At 42.8% G+C, this 27,193-nt stretch overlaps 1 protein-coding gene and 2 long non-coding RNA genes across 7 annotated transcripts in view; 1 reads left to right on the forward strand and 2 right to left on the reverse strand.

The window, feature by feature from the left end:
- The window catches only part of LOC135219528 (uncharacterized oxidoreductase ZK1290.5-like), a 334,332-nt gene that overhangs the window by 288,219 nt on the left and 18,920 nt on the right, over positions 1–27,193 (forward strand). The gene's annotated exons all lie outside the window — the stretch shown is intronic.
- On the reverse strand, positions 8,218–10,138 carry LOC135219530 (uncharacterized). 2 transcript variants are annotated; one of them, XR_010315459.1, is made up of 4 exons: positions 9,593–10,138; positions 9,244–9,326; positions 8,785–9,095; positions 8,218–8,594 (listed from the first exon to the last, which is right to left on the reverse strand). It is a non-coding gene; the product is annotated as an uncharacterized LOC135219530 (long non-coding RNA). The 2 variants fall into 2 exon arrangements; XR_010315458.1 differs by having other exon boundaries at positions 8,785–8,867; positions 9,593–10,131.
- LOC135219529 (uncharacterized) lies at positions 10,165–11,901 on the reverse strand. Its single transcript, XR_010315457.1, has 6 exons — positions 11,427–11,901; positions 11,218–11,292; positions 10,996–11,088; positions 10,775–10,870; positions 10,358–10,670; positions 10,165–10,214 (listed from the first exon to the last, which is right to left on the reverse strand). It is a non-coding gene; the product is annotated as an uncharacterized LOC135219529 (long non-coding RNA).

The raw sequence follows: 27,193 nt of genomic DNA on the forward strand, positions 1-27,193 counted from the left end.
TTCGGCTTTAGGAGTTTCTTGGTGGTTGTCTTCCCTTTTTAGTTGGCTGTATAGTCTTTTCTGTTTGGTTCCGAATAGTTTGATCTGTTGGTATCCCTTATTCCTGTTCAGGTACCGTTGGATCTTATGTGCTTTGGCCTTAAGCCTCTGTTTTACATCTTCTATTGTGTTGTTTAGTCCCCTCTCCTGTACTTTGTATTTCTCGTGCAGTTCCTCCCTTGTTTTCTTACTTCTTAGCCTTTTTTCTGCCATCTCTTTCAGTTTACTCAAGTCAGATCTCATCACCATGATTTGCTCTTCCAGGCGCCTTTTCCAAGGCGGTTGCTATTTTGGTTTCTGTTGGGTTGGTTGTGCTGATGGTGTTGGTGTTCGTATCCCCATCAGTTCTGCTACTAATCTTGCTCCTGCATATGTCAAGTTATTTGTTTCTGTGATATTGGTGGTGTGTATTAGTCTCATTATTTCATTGACCTCACTTGTGTTCTCCCTTAATTTCTTGGTGTTGTAGGCTTTCATGGAGGGGATCTTTGTTCTCTGTGTATCTGGCTTCATCCATTGTCTGATCTTTTCTACCCATTCCGTCCTCTCTGTTACTTCGCCAGTGTTTCTTTGTATGTCGTTGTTTGATACCTCATCATCCCTGTCATATTCTGTGGCATCGTCTCTCAGTTCGTCTTCTTGTAATTCGTTGCCGTGTGTCATTTCCCTTTCCAATTCCTCTATTTCTGTTGGGAAGAGCCAGTTCTTTTTCTTTATGTTCCTTACTTGGTCTGCCAGCCTCTGTTCTGTTTGGGGGGTCTTATTCCTCTCATTCCAGAGGTTGACCGACCTTCTTCTATATCCTCTCTCCGTCGGGTTGCTTCTGATGTAGCATCTCCATATTTCCTTTTCTTCTCTTGTCCATTTCTTCCTCTGGTTTGCTTCTGTAGCTCCAGTCTCTGGTTGTTGGTTACTGTTGTTGTGGTGGTCAGTTGTTGGATGACGACCTCCAAGTACCTGACCGTCTTCCCCTTCAATTGGGTTAAATACCTGGCTGCCGGACGAAGCTCCTCTGTTGCCAGAGGTTCCATTTACGTTGTTGTCTTTTAATCCTTCATTTATTTTCATCATTGCTAAGTTTTGCTATTTAACCCATAGCTGGACCCTACCCCATCAGGAATAGGTACTCATTTACAGCTGAGTAGACTAAGGAAATTATGGTAAAGATCCTTTCCCAAGGAATCAGCACCGAGGAGAGCGGTCACCCATCCAACGACTGACCAGCCCCAATGTTGCTTAACCAGTCAATTGACGGCCTAACCCACTCTGCCACGCCACCACATTATTATTATTATTATTATTATTATTAGAATACTGTTTTATGTTCAGAAGTGTACTTGTAAAAATAACATCAGGAGCTTTCTTATGTTGAAAAACTTGCAAAAGTTCCTGTTGTTATAGTTACAAATAGACACCCCTCACTTTAAGACAAAACTGTTTAACAACTGCTTGGACTTACAGCCAGCTCTCCTACCAGTCAGTACTATATGGGACTACGTACATTTAGACTGCAGTTTGGGCAAGAAATCAAGAGATTGTGTGAATGTCTGGCTGTCTTGTTTGCTTACCCCTCTTTCTCTCTTGCATTGTGTATTGTTATATTATTCCAAGTTTTGGGAAAGTTATATCCTTTAACAAAATGTGATTAATATAAAAGTGTTTATCAATAAACATGCTGCATTACATATTTACTGAAGGTTTCAGCACATGTTATACACTGCCTAAGTTCAAGCAAGCAATGTGTTTACACAACATAATGTGGCGGAATCACAAGCTCAAAAACAAGCTGCAGAATCCCCCCCACATATACCTAATCAGTCCAGCTGCCCAACTCACCCCAGTCACACTTTCTACTTTACACTTCAGAATACAGCAGGACAATTGACAAAAAACAAACAAAACAAAAAAACACACAACACATGTACTTACCAATCAATCCAATTACTCCGGGGCTATCCTGTGCTGTCTGCCGGTCGATGTCACAGAAATACCAACAACAACAACCAAGAACCACAACCCACAACCCAATAACACAACAACCAAGGACTACAACCCAACAAACACACAACAACCAAGGACCACAACAACAACAACACCAACAACAACAAGGAACACAACCACAACCTCACATATAACAACAAAAACTCAATAACACAACAAAAGACCAATGCACAAACAATTACCAACAACACAAAAAGGCAACACAAACACCCACTAACAACCTCAAGAAAACACAACAGCCCCCAGCAACAACAACCACCATCAACAACTCACAACCACACCAAGAAACCACAACAGCCCCCAACAACAACAACCACCCTCAACCACAACAAATCACATACAACCTTCAGGAACTCAAAAGCACACCAAATCCAACAATACAGGCCCAACCACCCCAAAGCAAACAACACCAAAGTAATAACAAATCAATAACACACAAAACTCAACTAACTTCCAGTGCCTTTAATATACTGCTCCTGACACTACTGACTGTCACCAGCTCTCACTAAAGACTGACTCAAAAACACCAAAAACACAGAACTCTAACAATCAACAGCACCAGCAGACAGCCCAGAACCCACCAACAACCAATTCAGTCATTAACTATCCATACAGCAATTACCCGCCCCTCTCTCTCTCTCTCTCTCTCTCTCTCTTTCAGACGTTGTCAAATGGAACTCCATAACTCTTCCATAATAAGGCTTTTTAAAATTTTTGTATGCAATAATATAAAAGCAAAAAATATATTTCTGGGCTCGGCCATGTCGCTCCATGAAATAGGTTCCTTTAGTACTATTTCTAAGGTAAAATATTGTTATAATACCAGAGAACCGCAAGTAATCACTGGAGGATTTCTTCTTACGCTCCCTTCAAGGACGGGATGCTGACGTTGGAGGGCTGTGGAACTCGAAGGCTTGAGGACTTCGAGTTTCATCCAGCAGATCTGCTGCAACCCCTCTTCATCGGATATGCCCGCCTTACGGAAGCGGCCATGAGGAGAGAGGACAAGATCCCAAAGGAGACGGTCATCCTCTCCCGGGATCAAGCCCAACGTGAATGGCTTAGGAGCCTGTGAAGATTGGGAGTGCGTCAATACCAGGGTCCAAGCATTCAAAAGCGCATTCACGATCTTCACAGTGGACGGGGAAACGCCCATCCTGTTCACTACGAAGGTGGCGGAGCTCATGATGCAGGCCGCGATGAGGGATGAGCCAATGCCGCAGCTACGGGAAACGGAGCCTACATCGCTCCTACTCCCCGGAACAGAAGATCTATGGTTGGACCTCCCGGCCACCTTTTCGGTCGAGAAGCTCAAACCAGACTGTGCCATCATGCAATTTAGCGAGAGGCTACCCAGGCTTCCGGACAGCCTCATCCAGGCTGAATTTAATGCCCGAACGAGATTGTCCAGGTCCCTCAATACGCTTGTTATGACGGAGGTATCATCTCTGATCTACGGAGATGAACCTCTGTTTAAAATCATAGCTAAGTCACAATTGCATACAATGCAGTGTGACTTATATGATTTTATCATAGCAAGACGGAATTGTCGGAAGCATGTCCTGGCAGAGGCCACCATCCGACATGTACCCAATAAGTTGCTGGCTGCTTCGATCTGGGGTGCTGATCTCTTCCCAGAGTCGGTGGTGAACTCGGTTCACTGCAAGGCAACCAGACTCAACCAGAGTCTGAAAGTTCGCTGGGGTTTAACTAGTAAAAGGAAGGCAGAGTTGGCCTCTTCAACCAAGAAATCTAAGAAGCCTAGGAAATTCCAGCCTTTCCAGGCTCCTCAGCAACAGGCAGTGATGCAGGCGGTTCCGGTATCACAAGTACCGCAACCGTCTACCTCCAAGACACAGCCACAACAACAGTTTCTGCTGGTGGCGCAACCACAAGCACAAGCTTCAACCTCCTACGCTGTCTCCCCGGCTTTCAACCCAGTATTTGAAAGCCAGTCCTTTAAACCTTTTAACAGGTTCAGCAGGGGTAGCAGAGCTAGAGGTGCCTTCCGCCAGAGAGGCGGCGGAAGAGCATCCAGCTGAGGTAAACACTTACGAGGAGGGTGCGGAACACCCCCTTCCCCGAGCCAGTGAGAACCCTCAGGTAGGATTGAGGCTGTTCCTCTTTCGACACAGATGGAGGTTCAGCAACTGGGCACAGAGCATTGTGTCCAAAGGTCTAGGATGGAGCTGGATCAAAGGTCCCCCTCCATCCAAAACCTTCCATCAACAACCAACAGCGGAATTGATAGAGTACGCCCAAGAACTCCTTCAGAAAGGAGCAGTGTCAAGAGTCAAGCACTTAAAGTTTCAAGGTCGCTTGTTCAGCGTGCCAAAGAAAAGCTCAAACAAACTAAGAATAATTCTAGACTTGTCCCATCTAAACTCATTCATTCGTTGCGATAAGTTCAGAATGCTGACCATCTCGCAGGTGCGGACCTTACTACCCCGTGGGGCTGTCACCACCTCTATCGATCTTACAGACACATACTATCATGTTCCAGTAGCAAGACACTTCCGCCCATTCCTTGGTTTCAGACTAGGGAACCAGGTATTCTCCTTCAAGCCAATGCCTTTCGGGCTCAATGTAGCCCCCGGAATTTTCACAAAATTGGCGGAGACAGTCGTTCAAGAACTCAGGTCTCAGGGAATAATGCTAGTTGCGTATCTGGACGATTGGCTCGTTTGGGCCACAAGCATCGAGGAATGCCACAAAGCAACGGTCAAAGTAATCAAGTTTCTGGAACACTTAGGATTCCAGATAAACAGGACCAAGTCTTGGTTAACACCGGAGTCTCGCTTTCAGTGGTTGGGCATTCAGTGGGACTTGAACTCACACACTCTATCAATTCCGTCGTTGAAGAGGAGAGAAATAGCCAAAGCAACCAGACAATTTCTCAAATGCAAGCAGACGTCTCGGAGGAACCAGGAAAGGATCCTAAGCTCTCTCCAATTTGCTTCGATAACAGACGTTCTGCTAAAAGCAAAACTCAAAGACATAAACCGCGTCTGGCGCTCAAGGGCAAACAACAGATCCCGGGACAAACTATCCACTGTCCCGGCGATCTTACGCAAACGCCTTCGCCCCTGGACGGAGGTCAAGAATTTGTCGAAGTCAATTCCTCTTCAGTTCCCTCCGCCGGCACTAGTTATCCACACGGATGCATCTCTAAGCGGCTGGGGAGGGTACTCTCAGTACAAGAAGGTACAAGGAACCTGGTCCCTGCCGTTCCGCCAGCTCCATATCAACGTACTGGAAGCTATGGCAGTGTTCCTCACCCTGAAAAAACTTCATCCAGTCAAGAAATCTCACATCAAGCTGGTGCTGGACAGTGCAGTGGTAGTACACTGCATCAACAGGGAAGGTTCCAAGTCAAGCCAAGTGAACCATGTCATGATGGCCATATTTTCACTGGCAGCCAAGAACAAATGGCACCTGTCTGCCACACACCTAGCAGGAGTAAGGAACGTGATAGCGGATGCGCTATCTCGATCAGTCCCAATAGAGTTGGAGGGGTCCCTGGACAAGCAGTCATTTAATTGGATCTGTCAACAAGTCCCGGGGCTTCAGATGGATCTCTTTGACACGGAGTCGAATCACAAACTCCCTTGTAACGTGGCTCCCAACCTGGACCCTCTGGCTTATGCCACGGACGCCATGGCTATAGACTGGAATCAATGGAAGAAGATTTACATCTTTCCCCCAGTGAATCTTTTGAAGGTTCTGAACAAACTCAGAACGTTCAAGGGCCGCATTGCTCTAATAGCCCCCAATTGGCCCAAGAGCAATTGGTTCCCACTACTATTGGAATTGGGACTCCGACCTCAACGGATTCCCAATCCCAAGCTATCACAACTAGTACAAACAAAGACTGTATACGCTTCCTCAGGAATTCAGAAAACCCTAACTTTATGGACTTCATGAAGTTTGCGGCAAAAAGGGATGCCATCATCGACCCTCAGAACATCCTATTCTTAGAATCGGATAAACAGGAGTCAACCCTACATCAGTATGACTCAGCAGTTAAGAAACTAGCTATTTTCCTGAGGAATTCTGAAACTCAAACCATGACAACCAATCTGGCCATTTCCTTTTTTAGGTCATTGTTTGAAAAATGTTTAGCAGCAAGTACTATCACTACTACTAAATCTGCACTCAAGAAAATCTTCCAGTTTGGTTTCAAAATAGACTTAACAGACTCTTATTTTTCATCTATCCCTAGGGCCTGTGCTAGATTCAGGCCATCAGAGAGGCCTAAGTCTGTGTCATGGTTCTTAAATGATGTTCTCAAACTGGCCTCAGACACTGATAATGAATCATGTGACTTTTTACCCCTCCTGAGGAAAACATTATTCCTTTTAAGTCTAGCTTCAGGAGCCAGGGTATCTGAACTGTCGGCTTTATCTAGAGACTCAGGTCATATAGAGTTTCTCCCTTCAGGAGAAGTTTTAATTTTTCCAGATCGTCAATTTTTAGCTAAAAATGAGGACCCACTAGATAGGTGGGCCCCATGAAATTCTCCCACTTCCTCAGGACCCATCCATATGTCCAGTTACTGCCCTAAGAGCATACCTTGCTAGAACGGCCATAAGATCTTCAGGCCCTTTATTTATGAGGGAAAAAGGTGGCACTATTTCCTTAAAAGGAATAAGGCAACAAATATTATATTTCATTGAACAAGCCAACCCAGAATCTTTCCCCTGTGTACATGACATTAGGGCAGTGGCTACCTCAGTTAACTACTTTCAGCATATGAATTTTGACGATCTGAAAAAGTATACAGGCTGGAAATCTCCGACAGTGTTCAAACGCCATTACCTCAAGTCCTTAGAAGCACTTAAATTTCCAGCAGTGGCAGCGGAAAACAGTTTCTCCTGACACTGCTTAAGTAGTAGTAAGTAGCTTACATCTAGATCTCTCCTTTCTACCTGCTTCACTGACATTCTTGCCATGGCTCTGCCACCATGTAGCCTTTGTCGTAGCTTGGATGCCACATGTTGTACATAGTTGTGATGTTTCCTTGTTTTTTATTTTAGGATTAATCACACTTCAGTTATATTGTATCTAATTTTAAGGTTAATCATAAGTTACTGTATTTGCTCTTAAGTTTTCAGTACAATTGTTTTTCTGATTCGTAGTTTAATTTTAGATTATACTAATTAACCTTAATTGTTTTTCATTTTTCCCTACAATATTTCTTTGTACTCCTTTGTTCCAAGCTTGTGGCCATTTCTCTGGTACTATTTCACGTAGCGACACGGGCTGAGCCCAGAAAAGGGATTTTGACGAAGGAAAAATCTATTTCTGGGCAAGGGCCCGTGTCGCCCAGTGAAATCCCACCCTTCTCTTGTACCCCCTTCTTTGGCCCAAGCTTGGGTGCTAACTCCAAGGATGCCGTCAGAGGCGCTAGCAGTAGCAGTAGCGGGGAGTGGGCCTTGGATCGGCCCCTCTCTGGTAGAGGGATTTTGAAGAAGGATGAATCTAAATGGCAAGAGACCCCTGGTAGTGGTTTCACTCACCCCAGAAACCATACCGACACCTTTATATAAGGTGAGCGAGCAAGAATATTCTGGCATTTCCATTTTAGCTTTTTCTCTGGTATGTTAGCATTAATTTACCTTAGAAATGTGTGCTAAAGGGACATTTCACTGAGCAACATGGGCCCTTGCCCAGAAATAGATTTTTCCTTCGTCAAAATCCCTTTTTCCTTACGTCCGCGCGTGGTAACTCTGCCGAAAATCTCTGAAATTTTTTCGTCACCTTGTCGTAATGTTTGCACCGTTTTATATTAGCCGTTACATAAACTTTGATATATGAAAATGTGCGCAATTTCATGTAGAATACTACTAAAAATAACTCATGGTTGTAGCTTTTATCAGTTTTGAAATATTTTCATATAAATCACGATAAGTGCCAAAATTTCAACCTTTGGTCAACTTTGACTCGACCGAAATTGTCAAAAAACGCAATTGTAAGCTCAAACTCTCACATTATTGTAATATTCAATCATTTACCTTCAATTTGCAACAAATTGGAAGTGTTTAGCACAATATTTCGATTTATGGGGAATTTTTTAAAAACACTTTTTCCTTATGTCCGTGCGCGGTAACTGCTGAAAATCTCAGAAATTCTTTCGTCACTTTGTCGTAATGTTTGCACTGTTTTATATTAGCCGTTACATAAAATTTTATACAGGCAGTCCCCGGGTTACGACGGGGGTTCCGTTCTTGAGGCGCGTCGTAAGCCGAAAATCGTCGTAAGCCGGAACGACACTTGGAAATATGCCTTAAACTAAGAAAAAGTTAGAGACCTTACCTGTGTGACATGCAAGTAGATTGCATGATGTGTAGTGTGGTTATTCCAATGGCAAAGGATGGTTCTTGAAGGTATAATTCTTTATTAAACTCTTGTGACACTAAAAAGCACAATGTACTACACTTAATCCTTAGGTTAGATTATACACTAAACACTATATATTATGCACTGCACACTTCGTAGTAGTACGTATGTATTTGTTAGATCCTGGAGTACACTAAAATCCCAGTCTGGTAGCTCTGGAAGGTAAAAGTATAACACAATTAGTACAAAATACTACACAAAGTCCTGAATGCAATATGTAAATTATAGATATCAAGAGTAAAAGAGTTAATGTATGTTAATTAATTCCTTACTTTTAGTTTATAATTCCTTACTTTGAGTTATATCAAGAGTAAAAAAGTTAATGTATGTTAATTAATTCCTTACCTTTAGTTTAAATTTGGCATTCATCGTAACCCTGGATGGACAAAGTCTTATGTGGCCCCATAGCCTACATCATTCAGGGGGTTCTGGAATGTACAAAAAATAATTAGTATGTCAGTAAGTACTCTATGCATAGTAAGTTACATACAGTAATATGCACCATACAGTGGTTTAATATCACATATATAACATGTATAAAACTTAGTTAATGTATGTTAATTAATTCCTTACCTTTAGTTTAAATTTGGCATTCATCGTAACCCTGGATGAACAAAGTCTTATGTGGCCCCATAGCCTACATCATTCAGGGGGTTCTGGAATGTACAAAAAATAATTAGTATGTCAGTAAGTACTCTATGCATAGTAAGTTACATACAGTAATATGCACCATACAGTGGTTTAATATCACATATATAACATGTAGTATAAAACTTAGTTAATGTATGTTAATTAATTCCTTACCTTTAGTTTAAATTAGGCATTCAACGTAACCCTGGATGGACAAAGTCTTATGTGGCCCCATAGCCTACATCATTCAGGGGGTTCTGGAATGTACAAAAAATAATTTTGTCAGTAAGTACTCTATGCATAGTAAGTTACATACAGTAATATGCACCATACAGTGGTTTAATATCAACTGGTATGCATTATTGTAAATGATTGGTCTACACCCCCTGTTCAGCAGGGAGTGTACAGTACCAATTCCATGAGGGACCTTGATCACTTATCCCATGTGAGAGATCTTGGTCACTTTTTTTTAGTATAAAACTTACTTAATGTATGTTAATTACTACTATGTATAATTCCTTACCTTTATGTTATGTAGTAACCCTGGACAAAGTTTTATGTGGCCCCATAGCCTGCATCATGGAGGGGGTCCTGGTTTTCTGGAATGTACCAAAAAAGTATCAAAGTTAAGTCATGTTATGTATGTTTAGTAAGTTACATACAGTAACCATACGTACAGTGGTTTATAACATGTACATATGTACATAATCAAACTTGGTTGGAAATTCCTGTAAAAAAAAGTTATGTACGTATGTAATATGTACTACTGTATGTAAAAACCTTACTGTTCATACTTTGTTACACTACATGTTACATGTGATACGTATACTTTCCTGAAGGGTTTTTTCCATCCAAAAATGGTGCTTCTACTTGTAGTAGTTATCCCTTGATGACACTTGTAGTAACAACCTGGAGTTGTGTGAAAAATGTTGGTTCTGGAAGGAAAAAGTAACAAAATTAGTGTACAAAATATACACTACAGAAAGTTGTGAATGCATATGTTAATTACTGTAGATATATCAAGAGTACTAAAAGAGTTAATGTATGTTAATTAATTCCTTACCTTTAGTTTATATTTGGCATTCAATGTAACCGGGATGGACAAAGTCTTATGTGGCCCCATAGCCTACATCATTCAGGGGGTTCTGGAATGTACAAAAAATAATTTTGTCAGTAAGTACTCTATGCATAGTAAGTTACATACAGTAATATGCACCATACAGTGGTTTAATAATCACATATAACATGTAGTATAAAACTTAATTTAGAAATTCCTTACATAACTTACCAACTTTTAGTGAGTCTCAAAGCTGTTACCTAGGTTGTGGGAGATGGAGGTGGAGGTGTAGAGCATTCATGATAAGGATGCATTCCAAACCTAACTTCAGTGTGCTTTATCACAGATAACAACAGGCTAGGATGATGGGCAGTCTGGAATGAAGAATTAATATTAAAGGACAGTATGTAACCACTTAGGTGTACAAAATTTATTGTACGTATGCAAACATTAAACACAACTGAGAATTCCTTACCTTCAGCAAAATGAAGACATGTAGGCTATGTAGAGGTCTGGTTTATGTAAGTCACAGGTGCATGCCAGTCTGGAATGATAATGTAATACATATGATTATAGTATGTATGTTACATACATACATGGTTATTACATATGTAATATTAAAACATTAATAAAAAAAAATGTCCTTACCAAATTCTAGTGGTTGGCTTGCTTACTGGGATGGCCATATGGTACATGAGAGTGGGTGGCTGGGCTATGGAGTGGGATGGGCAGGTGCTTGGGAGTCTGGAATGATAAAAAATATATAAAATGATAGTTACTACTACTGTAACTACTGCACATGTTATTACTGTTTGACATATGTAGTGTGTAATACGTATGTTCAATATAAAAAATGAAGAATTCTTTACCTGAAGGAATGGGAGAGGTGATACTACTCGTATCAACTGATTTGGGCTCTGGAGAGGTGATACTCGTATCAACTGATGAGGGAACATCTACATCTGGAAAGAATGATAGGGTACATAAATATATTATAAGGTGGATGTAATTGTAGCATATGTACACTTTTAATAAAATTTCTATTAGCAATTTATAAAACATTTTATACAAATTTGTTAAGGATTCCTTACCTGATGTATAGGGCGAGGCATCAAAACCATGGAAAGGCTCAGGGTCATCTGGGTCACTGTCACTATCAAAGGGGTCTGAAATGGAAAAAAAAATAATAATAAGGTTATGCAACATCAAACACATTGTACCACTATGTAAGTTAGTGTACGTATGTATGTAGGGTGTAAACAATTTCCAACATGAAAATGAGAAAAATGAAATTGCTTACCTGATTGTACACGTGCAGGTGGGCGGGCTGATACAGAGGGTCCAGGTACAGGGGGATCTGGAACTGTCACAGGTAGTACAGGGAGATCTGGAACTGTCACAGGTAGTACAGGGAGATCTGGAACTGTCACAGGTAGTACAGGGGGATCTGGAACTGTCACCACTTCTGCAATAAAATTACAAATGATGAAAATTAATGAAGTTACAATTTACTCTTACATTTAGTTGTTACATTAAAAAATTAACACATTTTAATATGTACACTATGTAAACACATAAATTAGTAAAACAGTTCAGAATTCCTTACCAGGACTAGGAGTGGGAGGTGGTGGTACTGGAGACTTGTGAAAGAAAGTGTCAAGCCTGGACTGCACACTTCTCTTCGTCTGCTTCTCCTTCAGGGTCTCCTTGTAGAAAGTCACCAAATCCATGATTCCTCTCTTGATTTTGTCAAACCTAGAAACGTTAGGGTCTTCTGCCTCAAAGAAGCCAAGGCTCTCTCCAGATGAGTAAAACCCTCTGACAAGCCTTTCACAGTTAATGACCTGGGTTTTGGCTCTGGTGCCGCCTCCTCTTCCTCAATCATTTGTTTGTTCAAGTTCTAGTAAGTCCCTCTTGCAGACAATTCCTCTCCATGGGAAGCCAGCAGCTCTGTTACATCATCAGGTTTCAAGATCTAGTTGCAGCCTCTTGCTTAGCCCTACGATCTTCCTCGTCACAGTCTCGACGTCTTCTGCCTGGTCAAAGCCTTCAAAACTGTGCACAAACTGTGGACACAGTTTCCTCCAGGCCCCATTTAAAGTGGTCGTCTTCACCTCGTCCCAAGCACTTGCAATGTTCTTCACTGCATCTGCAATGTTGTAGCCCTTCCAGAATTGCTTCAGTGTCAACTCCTTGTTAGCTTCTATGGCCCTCAAAGCAAAACGTATGGTCCTTCTAAGGTAGTAAGCCTTGAAATTTAGCTATTACTTACTCCCTTGGTCCATTGGCTGTATCAGTGATGTGGTATTGGGTGGGAGGTACACCACCTTCACATTAGGATGCATGTCGCTCAAATTTGAAGGGTGACCAGGGGCATTGTCCAGGACTAAGAGGGCCTTAAAAGGCAGACCCTTCGAAGTCAAATACCGCTCCACTGCTGGCACGAAATGGTCATTGAACCAATCTTCGAAGACCATTAAGGTAACCCACGCCTTCTTGTTAGATTTCCAAATCACAGGGAGTTGACTCTTGAAAATGCCCTTGAAAGCCCTGGGATTCTCGGCCAAATACACCAGCAAGGGCTTCAGTTTCAAATCACCACTTGCATTGGCCCCAAACAGCAAAGTCAGTCGCTCCTTTCCAGCTTTATGGCCAGGTGCTGACTTCTCCTCCTTGGAAAGGTACGTTCGATTTGGCATTCTTTTCCAAAATAATCCAGTCTCATCCACATTAAAGACTTGGTCAGCCGTGTAACCACCATCCTTAATTATCTCAGCCAAACCACCTGGAAAACTTTCTGCTGCTTCGCTATCAGCACTAGCAGCTTCACCTTGCAGCTTCACATTATGCAAATTTGCACGAGCCTTAAAACGGTTAAACCAACCTCTACTCGCGGAAAATTCACCACCAGCACTGCCTTCGCCAAACTTTTTCACTACTGCCTCATGCAGCGCTCTAGCCTTCTCCTGGATCACACTTAAGCTCACCGGAACACGTGGTTCTGGTCCTCCAGCCAGATCATGAGCAATTTCTCCATTTCAACAATGCTCTGGCTACGTTGCTTCTCGTTTATCACCGTTGACTTCATCGGTGCAGCATCCTTAACATGCTTCAGAATACGTTCCTTATCCTTCACAATGGTTACCACCGTGGTCCTGCTCAAGCCTAAAGAACGGCCTATTTCGGTGTTAGTTTCTCCCTTCTCCGAACGCTTTATCACGTCATATTTGACCTCCATCGTGATGACCTTCCTCTTCTTGGATGAACTATCATCGGAGGAAGTACTTTGGCGTTTAGGAGCCATTGTAAATTTGCGAAAATGGCAAGGAATTTCAGCAACGTCTCAGCACACAACCTAGTGGAATGCAGGCAGGCACGCGATTGAAGTGGCGTCCTTTCGTATTGTTACGCTTGGCGTCCTCGACCGTCCGAGGTCGTTGTTCGGTCAATTTACCATACAGTTTAATAGCGTTAATTAATTTATGCACCTCCGCTCAAAAACTAGTTCTGCATATGAGGTATCGTTAAAAAGCATAACAAAACGTCGTAACCTTGGAATTTGTGTTGTAATCTAACCAGAAACTTAGTTTTTTTAATTATGTACTGGAAACAAGCAATGATTTTTCATTATATTTGCGCTTTTGGACTGTTTTAAACTGCGCATCCCAAGCTAGTGTATTCATTCGCCCGCAAACTAGTTCCGCATATGCGGCGTCAGTAAAAAAATTCAAAAAATACGAAAAAAAGTGTCAAAAATCATCATAACCTCAAAATTTTTGTTGTAATGTAACCAAAAACATATTTTTATTATGTACTGTGCTAAACTATAAAGGATTTTTATCATAGCATGCGTTTTTTAAAAGCGTCGTTAACTCGGAGCGTCGGAAGCGTCAGCGTCGTAACCTCGGAACAAGCGTCGTAACCCAGGACGGAATTTCCATTGAATATTTAAGAAAAAGCGTCGTAACCTCGGAACGTCGTAAGCCGGAACCGTCGTAACCCGGGGACCGCCTGTATATGAAAATGTGCGCAATTTTGTGTAAAATACAAGAAAAACAACCCATGGTTGTAGCTTTTATCAGTTTTGAAATATTTTCATATAAATCATGATAAGTGGCAAATTTCAACCTTTGCTCAACTTTGATTCGACCCAAATGGTAAAAAAACGCAATTGTAAGCTAAAACTATTACAATCTAGTAATATTCAATTGTTCACCTTCATTTTGCAACAAATTGAAAGTCTCTAGCTCAATATTTCGATTTATGGTGAATTTTTGAAAAACACTTTTTCCTTACGTCCCCGCGTGGTAACTCGGCCGAAAATCTCAGAAATTCTTTCATCACTTTGTCGTAATTTTTGCCCCATTTTATATTAGCCGTTACATAAAGTTTTATATACGAAAATGTGTGCAATTTCATGTAGAATACAAATGAAAAGAACTCATGGTTGTAGGTTTTATCAGTTTTGAAATATTTTCATATAAATCACGATAAATAGAAAAAATTTGACCTTCGGTCAACTTTAACTTGACTGAAATGGTCAAAAACTGCAATTGTAAGCTAAAACACTTACAGTTTAGTAATATTCAATCAATTACAGTAGTACCTCGAGATACGAAAGGCTCAACTTACGAAAAATCCAAGTTACGAAAGCAAAGACGAAAAATTTTACTGCTCTACATACGAAAAGTTTTCAAGATACGAAAGGTTTCTGAAAGTCCGAGATTCACCCCATAACAATTTTGAAACTTGCGCCGCACGCCGCTATCTTAGTTATAGTAGACTCGCCACCATCCTTCTGCTCTCCCATTGGTTCCTGATGCTAGCCAAGCCATGAGATCCTTCTCTCTAATTGGACAGCATCCCTCCCATCATGCATCTTCTATACGTACGTGTTGGCGTGCCTTAGCTCGGCCACTCCGCACCCGAAACTTTACCGTACGCAATCGGCATTCGTTCGCTCCAATGATTTCGTTTAGTAACGTAAATTCGTTAGTGATTTCATTGCAGTACATATTATCGTGTTGTGCGAAGACTGTATTGTGTAACTTTACGTAAATTAACGTAGTCATGGGTCCCAAGAAAGTTGAAATTCACGGAAAGAAGCGCATGCTCTCTTTGGAGACAAAGATGGAGATCATAAAGAAGTACGAAGCTGGTATGCGATTGAGTGTGATCGCAAAGGAATACGGCCGTAATCCGTCGACAATAGGCACCATCCTTAAACAGAAGGATGCCATCAAAGCAACTACACCGTCGAAGGGCATCACTATTTTGTCCAGCAAGAGGAGCCATGTGCACGACGAGATGGAACGGCTGCTCCTCATCTGGATAAAAGACAAAGAAATCGCTGGCGATATAGTAACGGAGACGGCAATCGCTCACAAGGCCAGTGCTATTTTCAGCGATTTGATTGCGCAGGCGGAAGACGAGGGAGGGGAAGAGACTTCAACGCCAACCCCAGAGTTCAAGGCTTCGCATGGCTGGTTCGAGAAATTCCGTAAACGAACTGGCATCCATTCGGTGGTGCGTCATGGGGAGGCTGCCAGTTCGGACACGAAAGCGGCCAAAGCCTTTAAAAAAACGTTCGACGAGATGATGACCAAGGAAGGCTACAGTTCTCAGCAAGTCTTCAACTGTGATGAGACTGGCCTTTTTTGGAAAACAATGCCTCGTCGGACATACATCATGGAGGAAGAGAAGAAGCTACCCGGGCATAAGCCTATGAAAGACAGGCTTACGCTCGCACTTTGTTCGAACGCCAGTGGGGATTGCAAGGTGAAGCCCCTACTGGTGTATCACTCCGAGACTCCTCGAGCCTTCAAGGCTCACAAAGTGTTGAAGGAGAAGCTTCCAGTGATGTGGAGGGCTAATGCAAAAGCCTGGGTAACGAGGCTTTTGTTCACCAAGTGGGTAAATCTGTGTTTCAGCCCGACTGTGAAGAGTTTTTTGCAAGAGAAGCGCCTCCCCCTGAAATGTCTGCTGGTGTTGGACAATGGCCCTCCCCACCCTCCTGGCCTCGAGGAAGATATCCTAGCGGAGTATTCCTTTGTTAAGATTCTTTTTCTTCCGCCCAACACCACCCCTCTCCTCCAGCCCATGGACCAGCAAGTGATAGCGAACTTTAAGAAGCTGTACATGAAACATCTTTTCAAAAGATGTTTTGACATCACCGATACCACAAACCTCACCTTGCGTGAATTTTGGAAGGAGCATTTCGACATCGTCATTTGCATCCGACTCATCGACCAAGCTTGGCAGGAGGTTTCGAGGCGAACCTTGAATTCCTTGTGGAGGAAACTTTGGCCTGATGCCGTTTCCGCCAGAGACTTCGAGGGATTCGACGTGGGCGAGGCTGGTGCTGCTGAGTCCGAAAAAGTTGATGATCCCGAAACTGTATTGGAACCAGATCTTGACGAGATCGTTGCACTCGGCAAGTCCATGGGTTGGTCGTCAACGAGGACGACGTCATCGACCTTCTCGAGGAGCACCAAGAGGAGCTGACGACGGATGACCTGAAGGAGTTGGAGGCCATGCAACATAACGTCGTTCAAGAGGAGTTCTCTAGCAGCGGCGATGAAGAGGAGGAGCCTATGACAACGGCAGAAATTAAGGAGGTCTTAGCCGCTTTTCATAAAGTGCAATCGTTTATCGAAAAAAGACACCCCGGAAAGGCTCACACAGGTCGTATGCTTGCGCAGTTCGATGACGTTTGCCTGAGTCGTTTCAGGAACATTGTGAAAAGTAGGCAGAAGCAATCTTCCTTGGATCGTTATTTTTTAAAGAGGCCTTCAGCATTAGCAGGAGTAAGCAAAAAGGAAGAACCAAGTGATAAAAAACAGAAAGTTGAAAGCAAAAAGGAAGAACCAAGTGATGAAAAATAGAACGTTGAAAGTGGTGATGAAGTTGAAATTCTGTAAAAAAAAAAAAAAAAAAAAAAAAAAAAAAAGCCTACGTAAAAAAAAAAAAATTTTTTTTGTTACGTTATTTCTAGATTTTTGTAAGTTAAGTGTTACAGTTTTGTTAAGGTGTTTTGTAAATGTTAGTTTAATAGTTTTCCTTAAATTTTTTATGTTTTCGTAAAGTTAAGTGTACATACGTTATCTGCCGTTTGTCCTCCTCCTCTGCCGCCACTTTCGGAGATAGCCTCACTCGAAAGGTAAGCTTCCACATTTTACGTTACAGTAATAATATTTCTTGTACACTAATATACACTTTATTTACAGGTTTTGGATTTTTGTTCTTAATTTAGGTATTGAATGGTCCAAATTGTTGTAGTATTTCATTGTTTATAGGTCAATTTAGCTTTATTATGAAATTTAATGGGGTGTTTTTGGAGGGCTTGGAACGGATTAGCCATTTTACATGTAAAATGTGTTCCAAGATACGAAAAACTCATTATACGAAGGCCGCCTCGGAACGGATTAATTTCGTATCTCGAGGTACCACTGTGCCTTCATTTTGCAACAAATGGGAAGTCTCTAGCACAATATTTTGATTTATGGTGACTTTTTGAAAAAAACTTTTTTTACGTATGGGCGTTACAAATCATGCATCATTTTGTGATAATGTTTTCCCTGTGTTGCTTTAATCGTTTTAATTTGTTATACATATTCCAAAATCATCACAATTTAGTGTACTATACAACGAAAAAAGATTGACTCATTAGCTTTAACCGTTTTGCTCATAGCGCGATCTGTATACAATTATATATGTAATTTTTTTCTCGTGCTGTCATATATTTCAATAGTATGTATGATAATGATAGTGATATTTTTTTTCATTTCTGATGGTTGCATACTAAACTCCAGGCAATGACAAAAAAGGAGCCAAAAATGAACTCTTAATCTTAAAAACTAAGCGTGCTGTGATTTTTTTAAAAAACTTTTTTCCGCTTTGGCGCTAACTCCCGAATGCCACCGGCATACAACAGACACTTTGGTAAATAGCTGCTCGGCGTTTAAGGAATAAGGGAAGTGCTTACCTTCTACTTGGAAAAAATATTGCATTACAACTGTGCAAAACAAGGGGAGCTAAATTCATTTCCTCCCTCATGATAACAGTACATTGTCTAGAATTGCTAATTAAACTTCTTGATTCTAAGATATCATGAATATTAATGAGGAACTTCCATCATTACATATGCCTAGATGCCATAGTAAGAGGACTTTCAACAAAAATTCCTGAGTAGTTGCACCTTTAGTTTTTTAAGATGTCTTCAAGATACTCATTTCTTGTCCATTATGATCCTTAGGGCAAGAAACCAGTCCTCTTGACTAGAATACACATATATACATACAGCACTCCTGTAGCACTTGTGGATGAAGTTGAAGAGTATAAAGGTGTGGACTATGAAAGCAGAAGCTCATGTGGAAATACAGTGGAACCTCTTTTTTTCGTATGCCCTTGTTTTTGTACGATTCGGTTTTTGTAGACTTTATCCATGGAAATTTTGTCTCGGGTTTCGTACGTTTCTGCAGATTTTGAACACTTGGAAAAAGCTCCTTCTGGGGCCCACCACGTGACCAGGCCTCAAACCGAGAGCCCAATTAAAGCACCCCATCTTTTGTGACTCATTGTGCCTTTGTTTCTCACTGAACAAGCACCATCTCGCCCGCAGTCTGCATCACCGCACATGCTCATTTTGTTTTGTGCTATTTTTGTTAGTGAAACTGATTGCAAACAAGCAATGATGGCGCTAAGTTCCTAGTACCAGCCCTTTGGCAAAAAAGGCCAGAAATACGATAGAATTCAAGAGAGAACTTGTAGCGAAGTATGAAAGTGGCGCATGTGTTGGTTATCTCGCTAGGAGGTACAGCAAGTCATGTCAACAGTCAACTCTATGTTAGCAAAGAAAAATTAAATTAAGGCAGCTGATGTTGTGAAAGAGGCAACTTCATTAACAAAACAGAGATCGCAATTAATGGAAGGCATAGAGAAGCTTTTGTTAGTATGGATAAATGAAAAACAATTAGTGGGGGATAGTGTGTCTGAAGTGATCATCTGTGAAAAGGCTAGGGTATTAACAATAAGTGCTGCTGTTGGTGATTTCAAGACGAGCAGAGGTTGGTTTAAAGAATTCAAAAAGCGTATGAACAAACATAGTGTTGTATGGCATTGGGAGGCTGTGAATTCCGACAAACGTGCTGCCGAAGAATTCCTTCAGGAATTCAAGGAATCTTGAGGCTGAAGGATTCTTCCCACAACAGTTCTTCATTTATGATGAAATAGGCCTGTTTTGGAAACAAATGCCAAAGAGGCCCTGCATCACACAGGAAAGTTCATTGCTAGGGCACACACACCAACGAAGGAGAGGCTAACTTGCCTGTTCTGTGGAAAAGCCAGTGGAGATTTCAAAGTGAAGCCCTTACTGGTGTATCACTCTGAAACTCTCCGAGTGTTTAAGAAAAAAAATTAAGAATAAATTACCTGTGATGTGGAGGGCAAACAAAAAGGCAAGGTTAATGAGGCAAATTTTCATTGAGTGGGTCAATGAAGTGTTTGGCCCTATGGTAAAAAAAAAAAAACTCCAGGATAATCAGTTGCCCCTCAAGTGCCTCTGGGTAATGGACAATGCTCCTGTGTATCCTCCTGGCTTGGAAGACCAGTTGTAGGAGGAATTTAAATTTATCACTGTGAAGTTCTTGCCCCTAATACCACTCCTCTCATCCAGCCCTTGGACTAGCAAATCATCTTGAACTTCAAGAAACTTTACACAAAGGCATTGTTCTCAAGGTGCTTTGAAGTGACCTTAGACATGGAATTGACTCTTAAGATAATTCTGGAAGGATCACTCCAATATCTTTGATTGCATGTCTTATAGATAAGGCTTGGCAGAGAGTCACTTCCAGGACAATGAACTCTACTTGGAGAAAATTGTGGCCAGAGTTTTACCTCTAGAAGGATTTTGAAGGATTTGAGGCTGACCCTGACAACCCTACGCCTGTTGTGGAATCTATTGTGTCTCTGGAGAAGTCTATGGGCTTGGATGTGAGTGACGAGGATGGGGAAGAGTTAGTGGGACGACCACAGGGAAGAGCTAACCACTGAGGAGCTGCAAGACCTTCAGCAGGAACAGCAACAGATGGCAGATAATTAAAGAAATGTTTGTCAAATGGAGTGATGTTAAAAATTTTTTTGAGAAGTTTTATCATAACAAAGACGTTGCAATCTGTGTGTCTAATATGTTTAATGCCAATGCATTGTATTACTTTAGGCTGATTTTAAAGAGATGTCAGAAACAAATGTCTCTGGACAGTTTTGATGTGCAACAGGAATCCAGTGACTCTCAAGCTGGTCCTAGTGTCAGTAAAAAATAAAATGGGTAAGTAACCCAAGACAGTGCCACTAAAAAATGTATAGAAGTAATCCTGAAGTCCTACTGGAAGGGGATTCCCCTTCCAAACAATAACCTCTCCGCTCTGTCTTTCATATGCTAACAAAAGTCTTCCATAAAGGTAATAGTGATGTTAAATGTTCATTATTCATTTCATTATTCATTTATATTTATTTCTCTTTGTTTTTTCTATGTAAAACTGTGTTTATTCACTATAAAATGTAATTTTGGAAAACATTTGTGGGGGTCTGTAACACATTAATTGTATTTACATATTTCTTATCAGAATTATTGTTTTGGTTTTGTACGTTTTGGACTTCATGGGAGGTTCCAGAATGGATTATGTACGAAAACAGAGGTTCCAATGCAAGTATCAAACTGGCATAGTACTACTACTACATGGGTCACCTGTACCATACTACAGTATACAGCTGAATTGTTACTATGACTTTCTGATTTATTCTGTTGAAGTTAGGACAAGTGAATACGTAGACAGATTCAGCTGGCTACATCAACACTGCTTTCAAATGTAGCTTTACCAGTTATGCATTGTTTATTTAGTAGCCATCTAGTTCCTAGCCCTATCTTGTGTACTATATGAATACTGTAGATCAAATTTCTCTCACAAACAATACATATTTTTTTATTGCCTCTTATTTTATTATAAGCAACGGGGGTATTAGTTCTTATACCAACTTTATCAACCCTATCTAGATACAAATACCTGAGCTGGTGCCCTTTAGTGAGGATTACTCAATAAGAAAGTAACTCTAATCACAGTTGTTGCTTCATTGTCTTGGGTAGTACATATAGCATGATTAAAATAATATTTTCTGGGCTTAACCTGTGTCGCCCTGTGAAATGGTTCCTTGGATACTATTTCTTAGGAATAAATATTGCTATTCATCCTAGAGTAAAAAGAAACAATATAATGCCAAGATAAATGGCTCGCTCACCTCTAATAGAAGTGTCGGTATAGTAAGGAGCGAGTGGAATCACTACCAGAGGTCCCTTGCCATTTAGCTTCTTCCTTCGACAAAACCCCGAACTACGGAGGAGCCGTGCTACAGCTCCCGGTCTATTACTACCGTGAGCGCCTCAGACGCCTGAGACGTCATTCCTTCGATAGCACGCGTTACCATCACACGTTAAAATTTTTCTGTGCTGTGTATTCGCTTTTTCTGGATTTATCTTTTATTTCAAGATGTCTTCAGCTTCTGCTTCTAAGCTAAGTACTGTTTGGGGTTACTGATCTCATTTTATGATGATCTTCGTGTTTTTTATATATATTCGAAGCCTTATTGGCCGGTATGCCCCTCGACCGCATGGCGGTACGGGTTCTCTCTTTCGGTCTTCCATACCGTGAGGGATTTCCCTTCTCACAGTACTTTAGATATGGTTACTTACACATAGTCTCTATATCTTTTATGCAGTTAGCTTATTAGTTAGGCCTCCATGGGGCATGCTCCGACCGCACGTTTCGGACCTTAGTCTAGCTACGCCTTACGTTGTTAGGACTTTTTATCAGTCATGGTTTTGAGAGTTATATCATCTTATTACTCTGATGTTTCCTCTTACCTTCTCTAGTTCCTGATTACCAATTAATAATATTGTAGGTACTAGGTTGGGCTAACATACACCATGCTTCGGTATGGCGATTAGCTTACCCTGTTATCACTATTTTTACCGTTAGGTTAGGCTTTCATACCCCAATTGTCGATTGGTGATTAGCCTACCCCCCGTTTTCTTGAACTAGAGGTTAGATTAGGCTAACATACCCCTTTCTTTGGATCGGCGATAAGCCTATTCTTCTGATTGATTAGCTTCGTGTTCCCCGTGTTAGTCTAGCTTTAAGATATCGCTTTATTTTATTATTTGATGATTTATTATAAGTAATCCTATATATATCAGTGATATTGATGTTGTTCCGACGGCTCTTCCCCACCTCGTGTTGTATCGTTTTTTAACTTTTGCTCTTTGTTATGGCTCCCCAAGCTCAGGCGGACTCTTCTGATGGTAGTGCATCGAAGAAAAGAAAGGCCATCACCATGGAAATTAAAGTGGACATTATAAAGCGATCCGAGAAGGGAGAAACGCCAACAAACATTGGCCGCTCGCTTGGCCTTAGCCGTTCGACCGTTGCTACCATTATCAAAGATAAAGAGCGCATCGTTGAACATGTGAAAGGATCTGCTCCTATGAAAGCGACAGTGATAACTAAGCAGCGTAGTGGTCTAATAATTGAAATGGAAAGGTTATTGGTGCTTTGGTTGGAAGAACAAAATCAACGGCGTATCCCAGTCAGCCTTATGGTGATTCAGGAGAAGGCATCTCCAGCAACTTCTGGAGGTTCTTTTTCTCTTCACTAACCTCCCCCAGTCTCTCCAGCACCGCAGCTTCCTCTCCAGTGTGCAAGCCAATCAAACTAATAAAGGTAAGGAATTGTTCTCGTCGTTGTTATTGATAGGTATTTTACATTATCATGTGGTATTTTTCATGTTCCGACTTACGCTGAAATTCGTGTTACGATGCATCGTAAGAACGGATCAACGTCGTAACTCGAGGACCCCCTGTAATCCTATATATATCAGTGATATTGATGTTGTTCCGACGGCTCTTCCCCACCTCGTGTTTATCACCTGGCTGGGAAGACCACTGGTCGATCGCGGTGAGCCACCCGGTTACGGGATCCCCCACCCGTCCCCCCATTTCCCCCTCCATACATGCCATCAAGTCGATGGGTGATGACTCGTTTCTCACAGCTAGCGTCCAGAGTCTGCATGAGAGGGGGGTGACTCACGGGCTGGTGGGGAGCTCCCCCCTACTGGTGTTCTCACTCGTCATGTGTCTCGGGGCTCGGGACCTCCTCCCCCTACTTCTCCGTCCTTAAATTGGCCTGGCCCTCAGGGGGAGGGATTCCCCTACCCCGACCCTTTCCCCCCAGTTCAGTCCGGCAGGTGTCTATCCGCCGCTACCGAACATAGAGAGGGGGGAGGGAACCACTGGGTGCCTATCCATTTAGGATAGTTTACACGAGCACTTACTGATATGATGGGTTTTTATTTTTATTCTAATTTAAAACCTTTTGCGTTACTCCCGGGGGGTTTTTTATTTCCGCCTCTTGCACTATCCCTTGCTTCGTTAGAAGTTTGACATTGCTCACTCAATATTAATTAACTCCGGGCCATACGGAGAACTCCGAGCCCTACGGAGTCTATTTTTAACCATATAACAAGTGAGCTTAGGCGGAGGCAGAGACTTTCTTCCCCCCTCGTAACTTTTCTACGTATATTCATACGGAGCGAGCATTAGAGCTTACTCTGGCATTCCTTTGCATGCCACTTATACGTAGAACTCTATCCATCGGTCCTACTCCGGCACCCACGGATATTTTGCATTTTATACCACCGGAGGTTGTCATTGGTACTCATGTATCCTTTGACTTACAGATGTTGTGCTGCCAGGAGATTGGGTGCAGTGCCGTCCTCCAAGACCCGTGCGGCCATATAGTATGCCGCTCTCATGCAGGATGTGCAGTCAAAGTGGAGGATTTTATAGTTTGGCACCACGAAGCCTGCCAAACCTGCTACTTGCTAGTAGGCGATGCCTCACTAGTAGTAAGTTTTCTTAGCACTTCCTTCATTCATTCATCACCTGGAATACTTGTTATTATTATATACCTTCCACATATGAGACACATAATCACATAGTCTCAACACAACATACATTCCTCCCCTATCCTCTCCCTAACTCTAGACCTTTCTTACAGGGTTCTGATGAGAAGAAGAAGAAGGCTTTGTCTACTCTCAAAGCATGGGTAGGGGGTTTTGGCCGGAATTCGAAGGGCCGCTCCTACATTCTTACCCAGGACATGGCGGACCTAGTATTCCCAGGAGCCAAGAAAGGATCAGTGGTGGACCCGATAGCGGCCGCCCCTTTGCTGGCCGACCTCCAGGTCTCCCTTCAGGATGGGGATTTCCCAGAGGACGTAGCAGAAGACGTTGCGGCAATGAACCTCGACGTCGAACCCATGGCTATTGACTCCATGGGTACAGGTAAGGGTGTAGTAGGAGCAGCTTCTGTGGGTTCTCAGGGCCCTTTCCTGAGTTCCCTTTCTCCATCACCTTCCACTGATCCTTCTACTTCCACTTCTTTCCGGGGCTTCACTGAAGACCAGCGGTCTGTCCGACCTAAGGTTGCTTCAGTGATCCCCAAGGCTAAGTCGACCGAGGAGAAACTTAAAAAGTCTCTCCCCAAGAAATCGGTCATCTTGGCAGACACTGTAACTCCGGCTCACCACCCCGGAACAGTTAGGTCAAGGGTGGCCTCTTCGTCTACGTCGAGGTCCCCCAAACGTAAATCACGTAAGGATCGGGCTCAAGTCCCGCCTTTTGATCCCGAATCCTTTTCGGCAAACATTCTGGAGCAGGTGGGAGTGATCGTAGGGGCCTTGGTTGACAACAAGGTCGGCTCGGTGCTCTCCCAGCTCTCCAGTTCTGTTACGTCTTCCGGCCAGTCGATCCAATCGCTGGCGGAACGGCTGGCCGCTCAGGAGAATGCCATCGCCGGGATTCAAACCTCGATTGCGGCAGGTTCCCCCCTAACTGTGCCACCTTCTCCTCTTCCAATGCCAGATTCCAGCCAACTGCCGGAATTCAAGGCGGCCAACCCTTGGAGGATTGCTTCATATGCCCCGTTTGTCAACGGAATGTTGACCATCGAAGGCATAGGAACTCGAAGGCGTGAGGACTTCGAGTTCCACCCCAGGGACCTTCAACCACCATTCATTGGCTACGTCCGGCTAACTGAAACAGCAATGATGAGGGAAGACAAAGTTCCCAAGGAAACAGTGATCCTTCCGAGGGAACAGGCACAGCAGACTCTAATGAGAAGTCTGGAGGAATGGGGGTGTGAAAATACCCGCATCACAGCCTTTAGAAGTCCCTTCACCATTTTTACTCCGGTGGAAGGGACTCCGCTACCACTGACCCTTAAGGTAGTGGAAGCAACCTTTCAGGCCGCCATGAAAGACGAGCCCCTGCCTCAACTACGAGAGACGGAACCCACCTCTCTCTTAGTCCCAGGCTCCGAGACGTACTTCGAGGGGGCAGTTCCTACTTTTTCAGTAGGAAAACTAAAGGCGGACTGTACCACCTCTCTCTTTAGTGAGAGACTTCCTAGGTTGTCGGACTCCCTCATCCAGACGGAGTACGACGCCCAGACCAGGCTCGCGAGATCCCTTTCCTCCATAACTATGGCGGAGATGACGGCTCTTGTATACCAACAAGAGCCGCTGTTTAAAGTTTTGGCTAAAGGTTTGCTGCACACCTTGCAGTGTGACCTTTACGACTTCCTCATAGCCAGGAGGAATTGTAGGAAGCACGTTCTGGCGGAAGCTACTATCCGCCATGAACCGAACAAACTGATTGCTTCCTCAATTTGGGGAACGGACCTCTTCCCAGCACCTGTGGTAGCAGAAGTCCTTCATGAAGCCTCAAAGGTTAACCAGTGCCTCAAAGTCAGGTGGGGACTGGTAGCAAAGCGGAGGCAGGAATCTTCTGGTCCTAACCAAAGGATCAAGAAGAAACCAAGAAAGTTCTCTCCCTTCCAGCCTTCTCAGCAGACATTGGTTCAGGCAGTCCCAACATCACAAGGGCAACCATCGTCGAAAGGTCAGCAACAATACCTTGTCCTGACCCCTCAGTCCCAGCAACCTCAACCCTCTACTTCCTTTGCTGTCTCGCCAGCCTACAACTCCAACTATGAAAGCCAGAACTTTCAGGCTTTCAATAGGTTTGCGAGAGGTAGCAGAGCAAGAGGTGCCTCTCGATTCAGAGGGTCCAGCAGGGCTGCAAACAGAGGAAGAGGTTTCCGAGGAGCAAGAGGTGGCCGCCCCTCGGCAAACCAGCAGTGAGAGTCCCAAGGTAGGAGGGAGGCTGTACCTCTTCTGCCAGCGGTGGGGGTTCAGCCCTTGGGCTCAAAGTATAGTGACAAAAGGCCTAGGTTGGAGTTGGCTAGAGGGCCCTCCTCCAACAAACAGATTCTATCAAGCACCAACAACGGAATTGGTAGAGTATACCAAAGACCTCCTTCTCAAAGGAGTAGTCTCAAGAGTCAACAATTTAAAATTTCAAGGACGCTTGTTCAGCGTGCCAAAGAAAGACTCGGAAAACCGAAGAATCATCTTAGACTTGTCCCATCTGAAGTCATACATTCATTGCGACAAGTTCAGGATGCTGACCGTTTCACAGGTACGGACCTTACTTACCCGTGGGGCCGTCACAACCTCTATAGATCTTACAGATGCCTACTATCATGTTCCCATAGCCAGACACTTCCGTCCGTTCCTAGGCTTCAGTCTAGGCAACAGATCCTACTCCTTCAAAGTAATGCCATTCGGGCTCAACATAGCCCCCAGGATCTTCACCAAATTGGCGGAAGCAGTAGTGCAAGAGCTATGGAAACAGGGAATAATGTTAATGCAAGGAAGCAACGGTCAAAGTGATCAAATTCCTGGAACATTTAGGTTTCCAAATAAACAAAACCAAGTCCAGACTAACACCGGAATCTCGATTCCAGTAGTTAGGCCTTCAGTGGGACTTGCAATCGCACACTCTATCAATTCCGTCGTTGAAAAGGAAAGAAATTGCAAGAGCTACAAAACAATTTCTCAAACAACAACAAACATCCCGGAGGTGCCAGGAGAGGATCCTAGGCTCACTCCAGTTTGC

This window comes from Macrobrachium nipponense, chromosome 1 (assembly GCF_015104395.2).
Source record: "Macrobrachium nipponense isolate FS-2020 chromosome 1, ASM1510439v2, whole genome shotgun sequence".
Classification (NCBI taxonomy): Eukaryota; Metazoa; Arthropoda; class Malacostraca; order Decapoda; family Palaemonidae; genus Macrobrachium; species Macrobrachium nipponense.